Source organism: Lycium barbarum, chromosome 4, assembly GCF_019175385.1.
Source record: "Lycium barbarum isolate Lr01 chromosome 4, ASM1917538v2, whole genome shotgun sequence".
Taxonomy (NCBI): Eukaryota; Viridiplantae; Streptophyta; class Magnoliopsida; order Solanales; family Solanaceae; genus Lycium; species Lycium barbarum.
The window spans coordinates 58,923,201-58,929,200 of NC_083340.1; positions in this window are offsets into that span (position 1 = coordinate 58,923,201).

Below are 6,000 nucleotides of genomic sequence, written 5' to 3' on the forward strand. Positions count from 1 at the left end.
CTTCCAGTCAGCAAAATGTTCGAAGCTATATGATAGGCTGCTGGGAAAGAGCTTCATTGAAGAGAAGGGCTTTGTAACAGAAAGTTTGGAAGAAAAGATGCCGAGTTCTATGGAAGGTTGGTAACAAGCGGCTGGATACGCTTTGCAGATGAACCAATCAGGGCAAATCATACCCTGGTGCGGGAATTCTACGCAAATGCTGCAGAGGCAGACATTACACGTAGGGCAATTGTAAAAGTCAGAGGTGTGGATGTCCTGTGCAATGCCTCAAGAATCAATGCCTATTATAATCTGCAGGATGGTGACAACAGCGAGATGGCACAGATGTACGAGAACCTGCGGCAACAATGGTTTGTGACCCACCTTCACGGTGGGGAACAACCAAAGTGGCTAAACACAATGCAGAAAAGGATTGACTCTGCAGAGTTCACCGCTGAAGCCAAAACTTGGCACATGATTCAGAGGTGCCGCTTGGGAGGGCTAAATAATTTGTGCTGTGATGGAAGGATTGCCTGTTGACGTGGGGAGGCTCATTATGCAGGAAATCCGGGAGGTGGTGCTTGAACGGACCAAGAGCTTATTCTTCCCATCATTGATCACTTACTTGTGCTCCACTGATGGAGTGCCCACAAGACCAGGCGACAGAGAAAAAGGGCCTGCTAGACCGATTTATCCGTTGAAAAAGAGAGGGCCTGGTAATGTACAGAAGAAAAGAAAGATTGATATAGCAACATCATCATTTGGGCAGTTCACCTCAACTGCATCAGAGTCGACCGGTGGAGCATCTGCTCCCCCCATGGCTATACCAATTTTTCCACCACTGCAAGAAGCCGCCAGGCCTTTCTAATATATCTCCACCCAGGTCCATGGGGTGGACAATCGGATTCAGCAGCTAGTGGCTAGTGTTACACCTCGTAAGAGTCTGTGCTATTTTAATTAAGACAAGAAAAAAATGAGTTAAGAAAGTTCAAGGAAAGTTAACCGAGTCAGTAAGAATATCGTTATATATGTATGGTTGCCTTAAGTATCCCGAGGTGACATCGTAACCTAAAGGATTTGAAATCGCGTTATGAGCGTATATGAGGTAATGTGAGTGCCCTTTTAAAGTATTTGAGATTATTAGTAATGTTATAGAAGATGGATAAAAGATATGAATATATTTTTGCGATTGGAGTTTCGTCGAAGCTTCGTAAGTTCTCCAGTTACGTTTAAGGTTATTGTGATTCTCCGGACCCTTCGAGATGTGTATGGATTGTTATGTATGTATATGACTATTTATATGCATGTATAAGAGGTTACACGAGGGTCGGAAGAGGATTAGAAGTTAAACGAATCTGAACGAAATGAATCCGAACAACTTCAGAAAAATCTCGGACCAGATTTTTAGCCCATATTGTTGGAGGCATATCTCCTAGTATATGAGGAGTTGTAAGGTGTTTCAAAAGCCTAAAATTAAGTTCATCGAGTCTAGTTTCCAACGCAACAAACCTCTCGTCAAAATGATATTTGGATAAGGAAATATGGACGATGTAATTTGGGCTGGCAGGGCAGCAAGTTTGGACCCGACCCAAACACTAATGTTTCGGCCCATGAGGCCCATTAACGTTAATATATATGGTAAATTCACTTTAGGGCTGATCATTTTCAGATAAGATCTTCCAAGAACATTAGAGAGAGAGAGAGAAAACTTCAAGGCTAAGGAAGCCATTTTGATCAAAATCCGAGCTCCGAATCCCGAAGCTCATGAAGAGAAAAACGTTGTACATTGCGTTGCCTTCAATTTGAGATAAATATTGGTCTTGGGGGATGAAATTTTCGTGGTGGAGCTTCTGATAAGGTATTTATAAAATTCCTTTTATGTTATTAAAGTGTTTATTTAGAGTTTTAACGAATTAGAACGGAGAAAACAGCATTATAAACTCGTTTGTTGTTTTGTTGAAATTTATGGGTGAGGGGCTGTTTTAATTGAAATTGATGGACTGATTTGAATTAATATTTTGGTTGTTTTAATCATGGATTATGTGAGGAGAGTGAAGGAACTTAATGGTTATTAAGTTGTTGTAGGAAAACATACAACTTTGTTATGGTTTATGTAAAAATGGAAATGAAAGTATCAAGAGGCAAATTATGATTGTTGTGGATGAATTTGGAAGATGGAAATGTATAATGAACTTGTATGTTGAAGGTTAGGAAAAATTGGAAAAGTAGTGGCTTAATGGGAAGTTTGAATGTTTGCATACCTTATGAATATTGTGTGAAAATGGTATGGATGCTTCCGACGTATGTTGTAATGATTTTGATGGATGATGAATATGAGAATAATAAGTTTGGGTTGGAAATGTAAGGTTGAAACGCAAAATGTTTCGTTATGTCGAAAGGATGGCTAGTGATGCCATATCGTATGTTTAATGCATATTGTTGTTATTGATGCTATTTTTGGGTTGTTGTGATGATGAATTGAGCCGAGCTAAGTCTCGGGGATGTCTTATATACAGAGGAAATGCTGCCGAAATTTCGGTAGGCAAGTCAGTGTTAAGTTGGATTATTGAAAAGTTTGAAACTAACAAATGGTAAACTTGACCATTTCTAGATTTTGGACGAAATTGAAGTCGACGCCAAGCGAGCGTAAGGCGCTATCGAGGTATGTGAAGCCTTTCCCTTTGTTCTTAGGCATGTTCTGGATGTGATAGGCTCGGCCGCGAGCCTTAAGTACGACTCCGTTCCCCGGAATTCGAGACGGAAAACCGCTCCAATTCCTTCAATTCATTTGAAGCTATTTTCTTGCAAATTGCCTTTAAAGTGAGTTTTTGTACAAAACCTCCCTAAACGGAGTCGGAACACTTCCAAACGATTATGGATGACCTCATAAGGTCTATTAGCGATAATTTACATATGTTGCCTCGAGTTGGTCCGAGGCGGGCCCACAAGGCCCGATATCTTCTGTAATACTTTAAATACTTCCCTTTTGTCCGATCTTCTCAGAAAACAATTGAACTATTATTTTGATTATGATACAACTATTTTTATGCAATTCTTACAAAAATGATTTCTGAACATCTGAGAATCTGATTCTGCTAATAATCTGTCGTGCCTTCCCAAGTAGGATATAGGCACGTACTATGCATACTATCTGGATATTCTGATTTTGGCTCGCCGTTTGGCACCCTTCAGTTTGATTGAGTCTGTATGTTGAGTCTGTATGTAAGTAGTTTCTCATTTATCGATTCGTGTCTGTCTCAATGCATTCTTTCACTGCGACCCGGGCCAGGTTCTGTTATCGTGCATATTTCTCTGCATTGTTCACCGCGTCCCTCGGCGTACGGGCCGGGATCTGTATGTCTGTATGATATTATGATTCGTGTATGGGGATGGCGGCCAGGATGGCGGCCAGGATGGCATATGATCTGATCTGATTCTGTCTGTCCACCGCGTCCCGTACTAAGAGGGCCAGGTTCTGTTACCGCGCCCCCAGACAGGGCCGGGATCTGTATGAATGTATGCGTGTGCCATCTGTATTTATATAAGCACATGCCTCTGTATGACTCTGTACTACTCTGCATGCATAATTCTGTCCGACATACTTCTGTCTGTCCGTCTGAATTACGACTATGTCTGTATGTCCGTATGGATTCGGATTCTGCTCATCTGTCCGTATTATGATTCCGTCTGTCTGTCCGAACCATGATTCTGTTTATCCGTAAAGAACACGATTCTGTATGTCTGTCAGGGTCATGACTCTGTCCGCCAGTCTGACTTATGGTTCTGTTCGTTATATTTCTGTGACTCCGGTTCGGACTATGTTTATATCTGTTATGTTCTGTTTTACATACTCGGTACATTTTTCGTACTGACCCCCGTTCTTCGGGGGCTGCGCTACATGCCCGCAGGTACCGACGCACCAGGTGATACGCCGCCAGCGTAGGTTTCTGATTCAGCTGTTTTGAAGAGCTCCTTTGATCCGGAGCGTATATTTTTGGTATATATCTCCTGTCTTCTGTATACTCTGTATGTATGGATATTCTGGGTACGGCGGGGCCCTGTCCCGTCATATGATTCTGTATGTCTGTAGAGGCCTGTAGATAGATGTGTGGGTTACGGGTTTCGTCTATATGTTAGCCTTATCGGCTTATCTGTAAATGTCTGCATGTTCAGGTATATACATATATATGTTTGCGCGCGTGCCGTATCTGTATCGGCGTACTTCTGTAACATCTGTTTTAAAAAAAAAAATCTGTATGGTACGAAATTCGGTCAGGTAGGTATGTACGGGTACCCAGTTAGGGTACCAGTCGCGGCCCACGGGGTTGGGTCGTGACAGCTAGTCTCCCTTCGGGCCCACATGGAGAAGGCACATCTACAGCTCCCTCTGTTCCTATTGGTCCGACATTAGCAGGTGTGGTGGAGGACATGAAGCATATCAAAGAAAAGCAGGGAAAAATAGAGAGGAGGCAGAAAAAGGCAAGGGAGCATGCCAAGAAGCAAAGCAAATTCCTGAACAAAATGATGAGCATTCTGAGGAGTGTATGCGGCGCACAGCATGAAGAGGAGGAAAATGAGGACGATTTTGTCCTGCCAGAGCCCAGCAGCTCCAGTTCAGAGGGGGAGCAGAGATGACCATAGCACGCAGTGCTAGGAGGTATGAAAAAAAAAAAGTTTTTTCTGTGTTGATGTACTGCAGTGAGGACACTGCAAGTTTTTTTAGTTAGGGGTAGGAACCTCCTCGGCTTTTCTTTGCCAGAGTTCTTTTCCTGAGGGGGGTTTTTATTTTGTTGAAACTGGCATGTTTAGGATGTTACTTAGGTTGAATAGAGTAATTTTGTTTTATTTGGTACTACTTGGTAACTAATGGCATGTATTGTGTTTTGTTGAAATTTTTAGACCCCTCGAAATTTTGAAAAATGCATACTTTGAACAGTTATTGTCTGACATGATTGATTCTTTATATGACATTATGATTGTTGGGGTGTTGTGTGTGATGAATTACTACTTAGGAGGTCACAAGTGTAAAAATTATTGTCCTTATGCCGATGTGTGTGTGAGTTGTTAGTTTGATTCTGTTTATGCATGTATAATCTAGAACTTGCCCGGTTGGTCTTGTATGAAATCCGAAAGTTAGTTTGGTGGTGAGATGATCATAGGCTTTCTTTGTTGAAATAGTCACCTTGCCTAAATAAGCCTTACCAAAAGTGTTAAATATCCTTAGTTTCCCTTTTGAGCCTTTTTGACCTTTTTCTTGGCTAGCCAATTATGAAACCTTACCCTTTGTGAAATTAATCCATCTTCGCACCCGTTCCCTCTTTGATGCTACTAGTTAGATGAGGCAAAATGCCTAAGTTGGGGGTGAACTAAATGTGGAGTACATGTTAAAAACATAAGTTGGGGGTGGTGGAGTTTGCTAGTGGAGATTCGATGTGGTAGTTGAGTATATATATATATATATATATATATATAAAAAAAAAAAAAAATCAGAAAATTGTTGTAAAAAAGATTTGTAAGTTGGTTAGGAGTAAAACCACATCGAGGTTGAAAACTGAAAGAAAATAAAGGGGTGAAAAGAAAAGAGGCTAATTAAGGTGACAAGATGTTGTAGTGTTCAAGGAGGGTGAGTCACTAATATCCAAAAAGTATCCGACCCGTCCCTAAACCTACATTACAAGTCGAAACAAGTCCTAATGTGATCACAACCGAACGAGCCTAGGATGAGAACATAGAAAATAAGGGCAAGCCTATGGTATTTGCATGTGTAGATATGAATTTCTTTGTGAGTGTGAGTGTTTTTCTCTTCTCTTTCGTCTTCGTCCCATTCTTGTCGTATATATGTGTGTTGGGACATTCTTTGGTCTATGTGAGGGCATAAGGATGAGAATTGAACAAAATAAAGTGACCGCCTAAAGTAGCGTTTGTGTGCACCATAATATGTTCGATAATGTAATGTCATTCATTGAAGCTTCATTGTTAGTCGTAGTGTTCTTGAGTTGTGCATATTGCTTTAAAGTAGGA